Source organism: Mus pahari, chromosome 5 (assembly GCF_900095145.1).
Source record: "Mus pahari chromosome 5, PAHARI_EIJ_v1.1, whole genome shotgun sequence".
In the NCBI taxonomy this organism is placed as follows: domain Eukaryota; kingdom Metazoa; phylum Chordata; class Mammalia; order Rodentia; family Muridae; genus Mus; species Mus pahari.
Window position 1 is genome coordinate 159,574,252 of NC_034594.1, and position 17,028 is coordinate 159,591,279.

At 48.3% G+C, this 17,028-nt stretch overlaps 1 protein-coding gene across 7 annotated transcripts in view; it reads left to right on the top strand.

The window, feature by feature from the left end:
* Positions 1 to 4,955: 4,955 nt before the first annotated feature.
* Esrrg (estrogen related receptor gamma) overlaps positions 4,956 to 17,028 on the top strand; it is a 602,152-nt gene continuing 590,079 nt past the window's right edge. The window contains exons 1-2 of one of the 7 annotated variants that reach the window (XM_029538606.1): positions 4,956 to 4,982; positions 6,805 to 6,887. The gene's annotated coding sequence lies outside the window, so the exon portion shown is untranslated. Of the gene's footprint in view, positions 4,983 to 5,104; positions 5,140 to 6,144; positions 6,583 to 6,677; positions 6,914 to 17,028 lie in introns of those variants that run through there. The other 6 variants (XM_029538608.1, XM_029538604.1, XM_029538603.1 and 3 more) reach the window with 6 other exon arrangements.

Genomic DNA, 17,028 nt, shown 5'->3' on the forward strand with positions numbered 1-17,028 from the left:
GGAGGAGGAGGAGGAGGAGGAGGAGGAGGAAGAGGAGAAGGAAGAGAGAAAGGAAGGAAGAAAAAGTAGAGAAAAGAAAAGAAAGGCAGACAACCCAATGATTGAATAGCATCAGACTAGTCAAGAGCCTCCTAGTTTTTTCTGGTTTTGGTTTTACAGTTTGGATCTTGTTATGAAGAAGAGTCATGTAGCATACTGCTCAAGTGAGCTGAGGAGCACCATACTGTGGAAACTGAACAACAGTCCCAGCACTTGGCTCATAGTGTGTGAAAAGGTCATCATCTTCCAGAACATGTCCCTGACTCCCTGGCAAGGCCCAGGCTGTTGAGATTCAATATGTCACCTCTACCGAGCACGCAGTAAAGATGGTGACTTGAAGAAGAATTCATGCCATGAAATATTTCTCTGGAGTCCTGCTCACTTGGTAGGATTACTGCTATTTCCCTCTTTTTAAATTTTATTTTATAATTTTGGAGGCACAGTCTCATGTGGACCAGGCTAGCCTTAATCCAAAGGAAGCCTTGTGATAATTCTTTTTCTGACTTCAGACTTGGACTGCCAGGCCTCTATCTCTAGATAATTCTTTTAATATATCTTATACACTCTTAATCGATTATCTTAGTTGAGAGAAATAACCAGGGAGGTAAGTTACTTCGAATTTTCAAAGACCAAAAGCCCTCCAAAGAAACTAGTAGATATGAGCCAGCGAGGTTCGATGGACCTCTTTAAAGGGTTTCTTGCAAGCCACTTACCCACTTCCCTTAGGACAGAGGGGGTTGGGGGGAGGATAAATGCTCAGAGGAACTGGTGCTCTTAATATTATGCAGCTGCTAATGCATATGCATGTGTCATGCAAATGTCCCCAGCCGAAACACATTCTTTAGTTTAAACCTGCAACTGTTCAGCAATAAAAAAAAAAAAAAAAAAAAATCCAAATCAAACTGCTGACTCTTTTTTTTTTTTCCCCCTCTATCCTTATCAAAATACCCAGCATACATCTTACCAGGCCTAGCAAATCAAAAGAAAAAGCAGCTGTAGTTAACCATGACTTGTTCCTCTCGACATCAGGTGTATGCTGCAATTCTACAGATCAGTTGGTGAACTCAAGTTAGTAACTGGAATCCCCAGAAATCCCAAACGAGGCTGTTTGGGCGGTATTTTCGATCACTTTCCAGAGGCCTTATCTTTGTAGAGGGACATTGTAATTTACCAGTAAACTAGGTTTTATCCTTGTCTAAAGGTGGACTTGCATTACACCTTTATCTGAATATGCAAAGACCTGGCCGAGAAACACTGGGGTCTAGAATGGCCCTCTCTGGGTTATCTTTTCTATGGTTTTTCTAAAATAAATAAATAAATAATAAAAAAATAAAAAGAATTTAAAAAATCCAGATTAATGAAGAGTGGGAGGTGGAAGGAAGGGAAGAGAGGAGGGGGAGGGGGGACCAGGTGGAAGGGAGAAAGAGAGAGAGAAAGAGGGGGGGGGTTGGGGAGCGACCTTGTTTCACTAAATGTTCTAAGGCTCCGACCTAGTTAGAGCACACAGCTGCGAATTGAGCGTGACATTGTCTTTCATCACACTGGTTCTGAACGTGTACTGAAAAGTTCCGTGTTGGGGAATGAAAAATGTCAAACCAGAAACTTCCGCTGTTACCTAGAGGAGACGTTAAAGAGTAGCTGGGGAGTGATTCCCTCCGACATCTTTATGGCTGGGAGAAGGAACACAACTCCGACAGTTTTTATGGGCTTGTATGCGGAAGCTAAGCGTTGAGCAGAGCAAGGCAGTTGGGATTAGACACGGAAAGAGAAAATGAGTTCGTATCTGGGGATTAACCCGCATTTGTGCTCTACAGGGAAGCGGACTAGACACTCACTTGGAAGGCAGCTCTCCGGGGAAGCCATCAATCCTGAATGGGATTACTTAGGGTGAAATTGCATATCTCCAGGTGGCTTGACTGAACTGCTCAGTGCGTTTCCCTCTCCCTTTCGTCTGGGTTAGGCTGGCCTTAGCCAGCTGAACAGAAAGCCCGGAGGAGGAGCCTAGCCTCTGGGAAAGGCCTAGGGAAGTCGAGAGCCACTCTTTCTTTGCCCTTATTGGGCAGAAGCCAGCAGGGAGGGCACCCTCTAGACTTTTTTTTTTTTTTTTTTTTTTTCCCCTCTCGAATCTAGGACCTCGGAGTTAGGGGTTTTGCCTCAGAGCGCCTAGGGCGAAGGCAAGGAGGTTAGGAGGGACTGGGCCAGACATTCAAAGGGGCAACATATCCGGCCCTTCTCTCCTTCCGACAGGATTCTCGCTATGTTTCCATCTTCACGACCAGAAACTTAGTCCATTCAAAGACCCCAGAGGCCAGAACCCAGGCCCAAATCAGGTTGTATAGAAACCGGCGTTGTCCGGTCTCTGCTCCTACTCTGCATTCCCCTGGTCAAGCCTGGGGGAAGGATGTAAGACGCTCGCCCAAGCGTCAGACTATCTGTTCTTTTCCTTTGTTGTTTTCCTAGAGGTGAGGCGAGAAAAACCCTTCGCAGAAAGAGAGCTAGCAGTTGCGATTTGCACCCGTCGTGCCCCTGGACGCAGGCAATTCCTCGCACGCATCTGGCGCCGCGGGCCCAGGCGCTACCAGGCGCCTTAATATCCATAATTCGAGGGGGAGGCTGGGCCGCTGCTTCTTTGCCAGGTCAATGTGTTAATTAAAAGTTGGTCCGAGTTGGTCAGCACGCAGTCCCAGATGTGCATAACAGCATGCAATTAACACATAAAGAAAGTCTTTTTGAAGATACCAGAATTGAACACACACACACCTCTTAAAGAAACTCCACCCTACTCCCACCCCAGAACAGGAGCTAGCACTGGCAAATGCTGGAAAAGTCATTAAAAGACGCAATTAAATGTGGGCCGCTGTTCTTGGAGGGGTCGGGTTAGGGGGAAAAAATCCCTAAATCTATATATTTCAAAAAAATAAATAGCAAATTGATTTTTTTTTTCTTTTACAGGATGGGCAGGGAGACCGGCTTCTGTCGGTTCCCACCCCATGTATATTAAACAGCCAGCGAGTGGCGGCTGCGTTTCTCGGTGACCCAGCGAGCGCAGGGAGTCCCCGGCCACCACTCCGGCCCGCACACTGACGCCGCCGCAGCCGCTGGCAATTGCAGAGGGGCCTCTTGCAGCCAGATTGCTTCCCAGACCCAGGGATAATTACTGCGCGCTCATTCGCCTAACGTTCTTCATAGCTTCAAAGAGTGTCGGGAAGTGGGGATGGGGTGCTGGGTGGGGGTGGGGCGACAGTCATTTTAGATAAATGCATTTATATGAGAAGTAAACGGGAGTGTGGAGATACTTAATATTGTCACAGACCCCGTAGGAAGTGCCGACCGGTCGGTACTGGCCCGAGGCTGCACCTGCCACCTACCCTCCTTATATTTCTGCCTCCTTCAGCCTTTGTTCGGGGCTCTCAGGAGCCCCCTTGACTTTTGGCTTTCGTTCCCATTGGTTCACTGAATGTGACCGGTGGAAGGTGTGGTCTCAGAACCCAAGATCCCCATTCAAGAGTATTGGTCCCATCTTCTCTCCGAGTTTTTAGCTCCCGGTTCTCCTGCCTTCGGAGACACACTCTTTCCCATCGCACCCCCACACACTTGATCTAATTAAGCTAGACCAGGACCTAGTGTCCACTTGAGCACATTAACCCCATATACAGCCTCTTACTGTTTCTCCTCCAAGACTTCAGGGACAACAAGTGATCCTATCCACTACACCCCAGCATGGGCCTCCGGACAGCAATTCCAACCAATTAATTCTGAGTGTCTATAACCTAAAGGACATGCTTCATGGATGACATCCAGAAACCTGGCTATTAGGGGTACATCGATAGAGATGGACAGAGAGCAAGACCAAAAGGAATCAGAGAGAGATTCTTTCTTCGGAAAGGACCAATCTGTTGGGTGTTAAGTTTGAAGGCAGAAGGAGAGGTGATTTAAGCCTGCACAGCCTCGTAGTTAACTAGCGTCGGACTCCCACCAGCCCTTTCTTTTTTTTTTTTTTTTTTTTTTCCTTTTGTAGGATGCAGAAGGTGAATAATGAAACCATTTTGCTAATAGTTTATGAGCCATGAGATTGGAAATGTATATGGGTAGACCGAAGCACCAGACTAAAATCATCCGAGACGCGCGAGGCTTGGCAGAGAGAAAAACCCTCCCAGTCCCCTCTTCGAAGCCTGGAGCGGAAAGGCTGGCGCTTCTGCCTCTCCGCTCCATCCGAGGGCAGCAGCTTGGCCCATCCTCCCTCTAGCTCTTCACCCTCCTCGTCTCCCCGAGGGGTTGGAGCAAGAAGGAGATGAATTGGGGTGATGGCAAGATAGCTCGACCGGGAGATAATCGTTATCAGCAGGATTTTTCTTCCAGTGATGGGATCTACAGAGATCTATCACGCTAGGCAGCTTTTCCCCCGGGCATAAAACAATGAGCGGGAACCCCGCAATGGGGGCAGCCATGGGGACGCTGTCTGTCCGTCCATCAAGTTCATCACCCTAAGGCCTGTTTCCTTACAATGAATACACTCAAAACCTTCCATAACACCCACCCTCTTCCTGCAAGTCTTTCCAGCCTTTCTCCTTGCTCCACCTCCTCAGTTCTAAAGTCAGGGATAATAAAGCAGGATGCAGGGGGACACCTGCGGACGTGAAGTGGGGGGTGGGGGGGGAGGGCACAGAAAACGGTGAAAGATGCTCCCTTGGTGTGGACTCACCAAGGAGTCACACAGCCGAAAGATAGTCTCACCACAGCAGGCTGAGAACCTTAGCCCACAGCAACAGCTCCGGGAAAACAACTGCCCCGTTGGTGGCAGGGCTTCCCAAAGAGGAAAGGCAAGGCGAGTGGGGAGGAGGGTGAGGGCGAGAGTGAGGGTGAGGGCGGGCTCGGCTGGAGGTTGTGGGCTCTAGGCCCAGCTCCCAACCTGTTCAGCGACCGCGGCGGGAAGGCCAGGCCAGGTGCGTAGCATTGGGTGCGCAAGGCAGGCGGGGGATCCCGCGTCTCCTGACCTCTGTTCCAGCCTTGGGGCGCCTTCAATGTCTTTCTGAGCCCAAGCAGGGGCCGGGGCCAAATGGCTCCCGCCCGGGAAGGACTTCTGGCTACCCCCCCCTCCAGGTCAAGGAGGGATGTTGAGGCGGTGCGGTTGGGTCCAAAGCTCGAGTGGGAGGGCAGGAGCACAGGTTTGACAGAGGCTGGCGGAGAGGACGCGCGCACACTGGCCTAAGTGGACTCTTGGGCTGTGGACACTGCGGGGCGCCCAATACTCCTTAGCCCTTTGGCCTTTTCCGTTGGGTCCAAGCCAGGTTAGACTCTTGGGCAAATGCGTTTAGGGATCATGAGGCGACAACTGGCAGGATGGGCTGTGGGAAAGTACAGTTGAGGTCAGTGACATTCACCCACGGAGGTTCCCAGCTCGCAACCCGCACCAAGAACACATTTGACCTTTTCGTGGGTAGAGGGAGGGTGAGAAGTTGTTAGGGGAGGTGGGCTATGGGGGTGCGGGGAAGAAAGGACAACTACCCTTACTCTTGCAGCTACAGGCCTCCTCTGGACCAGTGGGCGACGTGATTCCACAGGCCCGCGTGGACAGTAAACCTTCCCAAGGAGCAGGGAAGACCCTGTTTACCATCAACCCTCTTCCTGGCACAATTCCCACACCAACCTACGTTTATACTCCTTGTGACCCTGGGTCCCCTTCTGTGCAGCATCCAGCAAAGCTTTAAAGCTGAAACCTCATGAGCTTAGGGGGCTTGGAGTGTGTAGTGTTTCCTGTCTGCAATGATTTTATTTTTGAGGAAACAAGATGAAAATGAAAATCGAACTAAGCCATTCACCTCCGCCCATATCCCGGCCTGGCCAAAGGACCCGAGAAAGGTGAAAGCGTGCAATGAGCTGGGTCAGTTAGACAAATCGCCCTGTTCCTGATGCCTGGTGTGAACCCCTGGGAAAGGGCATCTGCTTCCGGAGGCAGTTTAGGGTGGAGAGGGCTAAGCGAGGAGGATCCGCTGGTGCTATTCCGTAGCCCGGCTGCTAGAAAACCCTGCATCGGTGTAGCAAGAGAAAAGGCACCCCCCTCCAACCTCAGCCTGGTGTGCGCGCCTTGGCTCTCCAGGGTCCTTCCACGGGGCTCAAAGTTCAAGGAAAATAACCGAAAGAGGTCGCTCTCACTGGAGGTCATTGTTGGGTCGGGAAGGACAACCCTGCCCTCCAGGTTACTCTGGTGGCTTCTAAATTCACCCTGTTGCAATTCCTTCACAGATGCGGGATTGCCCAAATTTCTGTCCCGGTACCTCAAGTGAACCCCGAGTCCTGGCAGTTTTCCTGTCTCCCTAAGGACTAAGGCTCGCCCAGTCCTGGGGGAAACCCGCCCCAGGCCTTCTCCCTCTCTCAATACTAGGAGGATTTGCCCTTCCTGGCTCGTGAGTTGGCCGCGAGTGGGGTGAGGGGGCAGTAGGGGAGCGCATGAAGCAAAGCAACAAAACTACTGGAGATTCTGGAGATATTAAAATGCAACCCGTGCCAGGAGCGTGAAGAGGAATGTGGGGTCTTTCCCCCAAGGTGTGTGGGTGGGGGTGGGGGGAGGGTCCTTCACACATTTACAACGGCTCTTCTCATTTGTTAGCTGACTCCATCTAAAACTTTGCTATTTATAGTCTACGCCCGGCAGCCCGAACCCTGTGCCCGATTCCTGGTGCGGAGTGCAAGAGGTCCCCGCGGCGCCTGGCTGACAGTCTCGCTGGCATCCGGTGACTTGTTTGTGTTGGTTTTCCCCTCTTGCAGCCGGCGACCAAGCGGACATCCTCGGGGACCCCAAAGCCACCCACTCCTGAGAGCTCGGAAAGCGGCTCTGCACGAGGGACCTTGTGAGTTGGCGGCGCCGAGCCTCCGGGTACGCGCGGGAGGCGCTGTCACTTGCCGAGGCGACCTCGCCGGTCGCGTTGTCCCCAGCTTCTGTCTCCTCCGACCACCAGCCGGGCGCTCTAGCTCGCTCTCTTTTTGCTATCACACGTACACCCTTTTCATTTCTGTGCACCCCCCCCGCACCCCAGTTCCCCGCTTTAGCCTGCTGTCAACTTAAAGCCGAGTTTGCTTCTAGACTCGGAGAGAAAAGAGGCGAGCGGACCTCGGCGGGAGGCGGGTGTGTGCTCTGTGCGTGCGGGAGACTGTGTCGGGCCGGTCGGGGAGACTCCGACCCGAGGGCGCCCGGATCCCGCCAAGTGCGCGGTTCAGGGGGAGGGGACGAGGTGCATCCAGCTGAGGACCTTGCCCTCAGTCGCTTTGGCCTTGGTGCCCGCGTAGCTTGACTGTCTGGAGCCGCCCGGCCGCCGTGTGATCGTCTATTGGTCTTAATCATAGCCCCTCTAATCACTACTGAGCAGAAAAGAGAGGAAAGAAAGGAAAGCTGTGGTCCGGGACTTGTCAGAAAGTCAGGGTTAAGGTTCCTCAGCTCCAGTCAGGCCCACTGGACTCTGCCATCCATTTTCCAAGGAATGGATGCAGGTAGATCTTGCTTAAGGCAGGGCAGATGGTGGCTAAAGGGAGACCTTGACCTTGTCCTTTTTTCCCCCTAAGCGTCAGAGCCTCAGACTAGGTTTCTATGGTGTTAAAAATCAAGAGTCTGTGGGTAGTGTCTTGAAAGCTCTCCCGTCCCCGGGGCGAGAGCTCTTCTTAGGCATGCGTGGACGTGGACCGCGACTGGCGGGCTCTGGGAGGTTGTGCGCTCTCTGCCTCGGTCAGACACTATTTCCCTCAGGCGCGCTGTGGCCCGCTTGTGGCTTCTTCCTGGTGTGTCAAAGTGTCCTTTGCAATCTTGGCAGAGTCACGGTCTAGATGGAGAGCGATGCAGGGAAGGTTGTGACTGCAGAATACTGGTCTCTTATCAGTTTGGCGGAAAACGAGAGCGCAGGGAGTTAGGAGCCAGGAAATGTACAATCTGGATTCCGCGCCCCTGCCCTGCCGCATGTCCTTGCCTAGTGCCCCCGTGGCAAGCACCTCCATGCAATTTCCCCGATATACTGGATCTCACTTTTAGGATCCTTCCTGGAACCTCATCCTGCTCAAGATTGCCAAGGCTGCTTTAGCGATAGACTAGGAATGGGCGAAGGCTACGCTCAGACTTGTAGTGGTGCCTTATGAGTGGGTCTTCTCCGCACATCAGAATTTTCCCACTGCCTACAGGACAAAGGGATGGCATGTTGGGTGTTGCCAGCCTCCTGCCTGCCTCCCTTCAGTCTGCGCACTGCAGGACCTGTCTGGTTCAGACTGGATAGCAGGCGCCCACACCTAGTTCTGATCTGCCCAGATATTAACCCCAGCTGGCTTGAGACAGTTGGCAGTTCCTCTGCCAAAAGCAAAAGCCAGTTTCTGCCATTATCCTCAGGTTGATCTTGGAACTATGGTTAGGAATCTGGTAGCACTGACACTTACTGTCCAAATCTGGGAGTAGAAGTCCTATGTCTTAATCTCTCTTCCACCTACCTCTCTCCTATCCCTCCCAAGATGCCTCATCTGAATTGTAAGAGTTGCTTGCCCTGTGCCTAAAGGGAAGGAGAGAGGGAGGGAGGGAGGGAGGGAGAAAAAGAAGGGCAGGACAAAGTGGAGTCAGGCACAATGGAAATAGTCAGGCCTCTGTAAAACAGAATTACCCTTTGCTGGTTGCTTTCCCTCTGCGTGGGCTTTGAAAGGAACTGAAGCCTTAGAGAGGACAGTGGCCACCAATAAACCAAGCCTTTCCTTACCCCCAGGACATCAACCTTTCCTATTTGTCCCTTGCTTAGAAGACACTAGTTAGAGATGGAGAAAGCCAAGCGCCCCTCCCAGCAACCCAGGTTATTTTCCTTGGGTGTAAACTCTGGTTCTTGAGCTTGAACCCAGCCCACCAGGCCCCTGAACTTCCCCAGAACATTTGGCTTGTATCAACTCTGTGATCCACAAGCTCCTCCAGGCATTTGGATGTGACCTTGGGAAGCTTTGCTTTGGTATAACTTCATGCCACTGTGCTGTTGCTGGAATCCCTGGCTCCTGTGTTCCCTGATGCAGGTTAAGATCTGTCTTCTGCACTTGTCCTGAGATGGCTTCCAACTCCCTGGACCTTCCCCACAGGTCTTTAGTGAAGAAGTCCTCCTTCAGAGTGTGAAATGTTCGTGGCATTTCCACTAAGCAGATAAGACCAGAGGAGGACCAGTCAGGGTAGGAAAGGCAGTGGACCGGGAGACCTGTTTGCTTCCAAATCAATAATGGATGAGGAAGAATTGTTCTTCTCCAAGATGGCCCATTTTCAAGGAACTCTGGACAGCGGCAGAAAGGAGTGTCCTTTTATGAACATTTGCAACTTACAACTTAACCCCTAACAGATGTGACTGGAGGCAGCAAGGCAGTCAGATTTCTAGGCTTCTCTTGGGTGACCTTCTGTTATGGTTGCAAATAGTTGCTATTTTTTAAATCTTTATTTTCCTCTTTTTTTTTTTCTTTTGGTGGCTACTTAATGCCCTGGAGTGATCAACCTGAACTCTCCCAGACCAAGAGAATTTTATAACCCTAAAATCTCTTGCTAGAGGACTACAGTTTCTCTCTTCTTCAGATCCACCTCCATAGTTTTGGCTACAAACTGCACTTTGGTTGGTTGTCTGAACTACCCAGGCACTAAGATGACATCAGAGTCAACCACATTATCGTTCTCCCTCCCCCAGCTAAATGTTGCTGGAGAAGGAAAATAGCTACCTGGATAGAATCACAAGACAATCATTTCAGCTTCCTGCTTTTCCACTCTGACCCCGCCCCCAACATAACAGGGCTTTTCCTGGGTGTGGACTCTTACTTAGCCTCCCTCAATGGGGTGCTCCCAGTCTAGGTGCTGCTTGCTTCTTCATGGTATCAATTTGCTGAAGGGGATAATGAGCTTTCTTTACTGTGTTTCATTTGGTCATTACCTTCACACATTTTCAGGCAAAGAGCTGAGGCCTGAGATGCAGGTGGCAGGAGAGCTGGGACCAGACCTAGGAAGGAGCTGTCCAGGACAAAGCACTCATGTGTCTCTGCCATGTCTCCCCACTGTTCCATGCACCAGTTCATCATTTAAGTGGGGGAGACAGACCTCACAGATTCTGTGGCTACCTCCACCACACCTTAAGGGTGAAGTCTGTGTTCTGGTTAACGACTTTCACAACCTGACTGCCCGAACCATTTACAGCCTACACAGATTTCTGTGCCCACCTCTGTCTCACGATTTTGACACAAAGTAAAAATGTTTCTTTTCAAGTTCCTGTTCGCCTTCAACAACTGGTTGAAACAACAGGCTGGTATCTATTTCTGTTTCTCAAATTTCCTTACAATAATAATGCAGGAACCAGGTTGTGTTTAGTTTCTGTGGGGCAGGGTAATTCACCCCACAGTTTCCCAGGTTGTTCTGGCTAAAACTGCTTTTGTTCTCATCTCAGTTAGACACATATTTGAGATGAAAGAAAGAGATTTAAAGAAAAAAAAAAACTAGAAGACTGTCTCCCTCTCCTCCTTCTCCCTCCTCCTCTCTCCCTTTTTCCTCCTTATGCAGGAGGAGTAAATCTGCTCATGTTAACATTTAAAGATATGTCATAAGAGACCAATGTGACGTTTATGTAGTAAATTATTTGAAATAGTTTTCAAGTCATAGGCCAGATTGTTAAGGCAATTCCAGAAAACTCTCCATTTCACAGGAATTGGCCAATATGCCCACTTCAGACACTTACAGCTTACTTTATGTTCTCATGACTGTATTCTCTTATCCAATTAGTTTGTGGTCAATTGTTTGAATAAGTATTTACTTTAATAGACTCCCCCGCCCCCTATTTTTAAATGTATCCAATTTTTCCACCTGCAGCTCAGAAAAATAAAGTACAAGAGGTGTAGTATGTTTCATAAGCCTGGTTTCTAAAACTGTATTTTATTATTGTTTTTTTAAATTTTTATTTTGAAATATTGGAGATTAAAGCCAAGGCCTCCCTCATACATTCTAGGAAAGCACTCAGCCACTGAGCTATATCTCAAGACTGAAAGCTTTATTTTATTGCTAATGTTGTAATAGTAAATAAAACACAAACCAAAGAAACATTTTTCTTGTGGGAGAAAAGTATATGTCATCTTTTTCAGGAAGGATTGCTGAATCATCAGTTTGTCTCCAGGACTCTTTATTTCCCTATATCAGATAGATCGGTCTACTGGACTCACTTACCTGATGCCAATTAAAGAAAGGTTCAAATTACTGATCTCAGAAATCCTAACCCTCTCCCTTTCTTTCTAGTAGAATTAGTGTGCAAATATTTTTAATTACATATTTCAGTGTAATTAACAAGGGAGGAGGTTCCATACACATCCCTTAATCGATGGTGGCCAAATTGGCTAAACTGTTTACAGAGGACATTTGATAAGGAGATGTAAGGTAGGATGGATTAATGCAGACTGATAAACTCTTAGAGCCCTCTCTCTCTCTCTCTCTCTCTCTCTCTCTCTCTCTCTCTCTCTCTCTCTCTCTGTGTCTCTGTGTCTGTCTGTCAGCCAGTCACAGATGTGCATTAATTATGTGAGTATTATGTATGTAACACGTATGTGAGAGTATGTCGAGGCCACAGCACAACTTTAAGAAGTGGGTTTCCCCCTCCACCTCTGCGGCAGGATCTCTTTGGCTGTTTGTCCTTCAGTGCTGCTAGTTACCCACTCACCAACCTCTGAGCTTCCTGGCCACTGCCCTGTCTCAACCTCCAGTCTCTCTGTAGGGACTATGGGATTACAGATATCCCACACATTCTGCTTCTCCCATAGGGACCATTTCTGTGGGTCCTGGGGATCAAAGCCAGGCATCAGGCTTTCGTGGCTATGGATTTTACTGTCAAGCCACCTCCCTGGACCCCATTTTTGAGCCAGGGTCTCTCAGTGACCTAGACTTTATGATTTCACCTACACTCAACTGCCAGCAAGCTGCTGCGGTGAGCCACCTGTCTCCACTCCCTTCCCCCAACTCTGGGATTATAAACAGCAAGGAGCCTGCTGTTCTTTCCTTGTCACTGAAGCTCAGGGCTTCATGCTTTGCATAGTCAGGACTTTGCCAACTGAGCTGTCTCCCCAACTCCCAGTTTTAATGAATGCCAATTTCAGTAGTTACTTCTGATAATGGGTATATTCTGCATCAAAGAACTCAATTTAGATACAGCTGAAAAGAACCAAATCCCCCCAAAACAGAATTTCTAAATAAGAGGATTCTTTTGTACCATCTCCACTTTATCAAATACTGACTACCACAGAATAGGAGAAACTCTCCTGTTGTTCAGAAAAGGATGTGGAAGTGGGTGTGGGTCCACTGACCTTTTTACTAGATGTTCTGACTTATCCAGATAAGGGATCCTCCATGAAAGAGACCTTTCATCTCCAGGTGATGGCCGTTGTTATTTTAAAATTATTACTATCAGATTCATCTACCAAGTAATTTCAAGTCATCTCCTCTGTTTAAATAACATTAAGCATCTACCTTAAGCTAATAAGAACCAGGAAAATGTAGTCGACAGACTAAGTTAGCAGTTTCTAGGCCATGGGCCTGGGTAGTCAGGTAATCTGCTGGTAAATTTCCTGGGAGAAAGTTCTCAGAGTCAGAAGGGAAGGTAAATTATTACAAGACATTCTTTAAAAGTTAGCTGGCACAGTGGTTCATGTCCGTCATACTAGCGTCCTAGAAGCTGAGGCAGGGAGACGGCTATGTGTTCAAGGCCAGCCTAGGTTGCATAGTTAACTGTTGTCTCAATACACCATTACAAAGTTAGTAGAAGAGATTGCATAGAAATGGATCCTGTAGTATGTAAAGTCCACTCCTAACTCAGATTGGTTACATTGGACAATTCATTTATTTTATTTTATTTTTTTAAGAAACAAATATTTTCTCTCTTTTTTTAAAAAAGATTTATTTATTTATTATATGTAAGTACACTGTAGCTGTCTTCAGACACTCCAGAAGAGGGCGTCAGATCTTGTTACGGATGGTTACGAGCCACCATGTGGTTGCTGGGATTTGAACTCCGGACCTTCGGAAGAGCAATCGGGTGCTCTTACCCACTGAGCCATCTCACCAGCCCCCTGGACAATTCATTTATTGATTGAAATAATACACATGTTGGTTTGTATCAAATTTTTATTTCACTTAGTTACTGAGTTATGGAATAACAAAGCCAGTTGAAAATGCAGATTTTTCTAGTTGGCTTTGTAGTCTGGGTTTCTGGGTGTTATTTTATGGAGGGTGCTATTGTGTAAAACACTGGCCACCTTTTAAATGCCATGTATAGCTGTTACCAGGCAACAGTCCTGAGGAACTCCAGGGTTCCACATCCCTCCTCGATGGAGTTATTCCTCCATCTCAGACTTATAATGTGGATAAGGGTGAGGGAATATGTATGAGACATCAAACGGTTTGAAGTGCGTTGTGTATTTTCTTGTTTATATGGGTATTATCCTAGGACTTAACATTATTCTAAAAAACAAGCCAAGGATGGTGAGACATGCTTGTAACACAGGACTCAAGAGGCTGAGGCAGGAAGGTCATGAGTTCAAGGCTTTTCTGTGCTACCTAGAAATAGAAATACTATTATAATCACAATGGCATGTAAGAAACACAGCTCGGGGATGTAATACATAGTAGATAGTATGTAGTGTGTAGTATGTAGTTCAGTAATAGGATGCTTGTGTAGCATGTATGATGACTAGTTTTCTTTTCCAGCAAAACACACACACACACACACACACACACACACACACACACATTCACACACATACATACAGGTACATGTACAGGCACACACCCATATACATGAGCACACAATTTCTCAAACAATATTGTAAACTATATATTCTAATTTCTCTTCATTTTTAAGGTTGAACAAATGGAGACACATTCTCGTAGTAAATAAGAGGCATAGCTGGAGTTTTTGCTTGCTTGTTTTATAAGACACAGTTTCATGTACCCTGAGCTGGCTTTCAGCTTGCTGTGTAGGCAAGTCTGCCTTTGAACTCCTAATCTTTCTCCTTCTACCTTTTGACTACTGGAATGGCAGGCCATTGCCACCACCACTGCCAAGGAGCAGATATTGAAATACAGAGTCTGTTTCTAGAATCCTTGTTCTGGCTTATCTGCTACAGTATAACTGACTAAAATTAAATACCTCCAAGATCCTAATGAAAACCTAAACCTATATATTAGTTGATTTAACATGTATCAGTTGGTTACCTATTACCTTCTCTTGAAACATGGAAAATTCTAGCAACACTGGGCTTCCTTCCTCTGCCCTGCTACAGCTATCATCACGTGACATGCATTATTTCTGTCACCTGTTCACAGCTACCCTGCCTGGCTTGATTGTCCCCTTTTCTACATGCCTGCGCCCTCGATTCAGCCACTTTGTTCCAACTAATATAGGCTGAAGGCAAGGGGAAAAACCATTATAAGCAAAGCATAGAGGGAAGCCAAGGATAACCAGGAAGGGGACCTTCTGGCACAGGCTCTGCCCTACAAAGGCCTTTCTTGTTAGCAGTGATCTGACCACAGAGCAAGGACTCCTGGAGTCGGTTGGGGAGTTGCTGTTTCTTCTGGTTTGGACCGGTTATTTCCAGCTTGAGGAGGAGCAGTGATGATCATCAGAATTTCACAGGATCAGTCCCTGGAGGAGGGAGGGGTGAGGCTAATGAGTACCACCCCTCCCCACATTTCCTAACTTTATGTAGGTGAAGGAAGGCAGGGTGGGTGGGTAGGGTGTGCTTCCAGGGCAGTGAGGCTGTTTCTCCAGCTGTGCAAGCGCCTCTCTCAGTGATTTACAGATGTTGAGGCAGAGCTCTTCAGTGAAAAGGCTGACTTGGATGGAATCAATCTCTTCTTCCCTCATTCCCTTCCTCCCTCCTCCTCCATCCCTCTCTCCTCTTCCCTCCCTTCTTCCCTCCCTCCCCTCCTCCTCCTTCCCTCCCTCTCTCCCTCTTCCTCCTCCTCCTTCTCTCTCTCCCTCCCTTCCTCCTCCTTCCCTCTCTCTCCCTCCTTCCCTCCCTCCCTCCTTCCCTCACTCCCTCTCTCCTTTCTTTCTTTCTTTCTTTCTTTCTTTCTTTCTTTCTTTCTTTCTTTCTTTCTTTCTTTCTTCCTTCCTTCCTTCCTTCCTTCCTTCCTTCCTTCCCCCCTCTCTCTTTCTTTCTTTCTCTCTTTCTTTCTTGTTTTGTTTTCCAAGACAGGGGTTCTTTGTGTAGCCCTGACTGTTCTGGAACTCTGATTGCAGACCAGCCTGGCCTTGAATTCAGAGATCTTCCTGCTTCTGCCTCCTGAGTGCTGGGGTTAAAGATGTGAGCCACCACGCCTAGTGGAATTCTTTCTTTAGTCTGTTGATGACCTCTTCATCTAGAGTGAGGAGAAGTACACAGCCCTTTCCAGAGCAAGATCATGTGATCCTCTTTGAAACCTGCAACAAGCACATAAAACAAAGTTTAAAGGTCAGAAAGGCATGCTGGGAATTTGCCTTGGTGGGTGGCGTGTTCTCATGGCGTGCCCAAAGCTCTGGTTTTGATCCTTAGTGCTGAATAAATAAGACGTGACATCACATAAGAGTTCTTGGGGTGCTGGGGGTAGGGTCAGGAGTTTGTGGTCATCTGCAGTTACACAGTGAGTTCAAGACCATCTGCAGTGCATGAGGCTGTTTAAAAGACTCATCAGAGTGGGTCTAAGCAAAACCAGCTTCACTGAGGGATAGTTTACCGGGATGGTTCACATGGTTGCACACGGTACAGTGGGGCCAGCCCTGCTTTCTCTCTCTTTCAATATCAGAAACCTGGTTTGTGCTGCCATGATTCTGTGCTGTGATTTTCTTTTTCTCCTTAAAATACAAGAGGATGGTAACACAGCGGCAGACTCCCTGTGTTGCTGAGCAGTGTGTGTTTTCTGTCTGCTGGCTTCATGCGTGCCTTCCTTTTACAGTGCTATGGAGATGGAGAGTTTAGGAATGGTGACGTGGATCCATAGAGGGAAGAGGCAAGGCTCAGGAATTATCTCCTATGATGGTCTAATTCGTGAGGGGACAACTCTGCACCTGAAACCCATCCCTCCAGTATCAAGACCCTGCCTCTGACAGCCTGTAGTTTCCAGACAGATTAGTTAAGGCGTGCCTTACCCCCTAAAGACTTCGGAAGCCAATGGGTTTCGTAGCTTTCATTACAGGATGCTCCAGAGCCTCGTGTGATCTCCTGCATCCCATGACTGTCAGAGGGGATTTAAGGTACACTGCACTGTTCTCCAGGCTCTCCAGGCTCCTTTATATAGAAAGGCAGAGGTGTGCAGAACACAGCATCGAATTCCAGTGACCTCTGAAAGACCTATGATGCTAGTCTAGACCCAGAGAGTATCATCTATGAACATGGGACCCGTTGCCCCTCCTTCCCTCCCTCCCTCCCCTGGATGGCGGTGTCCTTGTATCCTAGTGGACAAATGTCTCTGCTGGGAACACTGCGGGCAGGCTATAGTCAAAGGCTGTTGCCCAGGAGTCCGTGACAACATGGGGTGTCTTTGAAGGTCCTGGGTTAGGTGTATGTTTAGACATAGAGTGGATATTAAAGGTGTCTCTGTTCTCTCCAGAAGACGTTTGAGGCAGGAGAGTAGCTACCTGTCTTCCAGTAAGTCTGAGACCCTCCTGTCTCAATGTGAATGTGAAGTCAAGGTGAAGAAGGTAGTAGCATAGGAAACTCATGCCAGTCCCCCCCAAACCAGTGGCTACAATTCATTAGAGGGACTCCTACCCTCTGGCTAGGTACATAGGATAAGATTATTATCAAGGCTGACCCTCTGCCTATCCCATGCCAAGGTATCTGTGGAGATAAGGAAAATATCGGCGTTTTTGGCTGGGTCGCCTTGATCCCAATATGTAGCTCTCCTCCTTCTCCCCTTCCTTCTCTCCCCACCTCCACACTCCCCTCTGCTCCCCTCCTTCCCCTTCCCACCCCCTTCTCTTCTTTCCTTCCATTCCT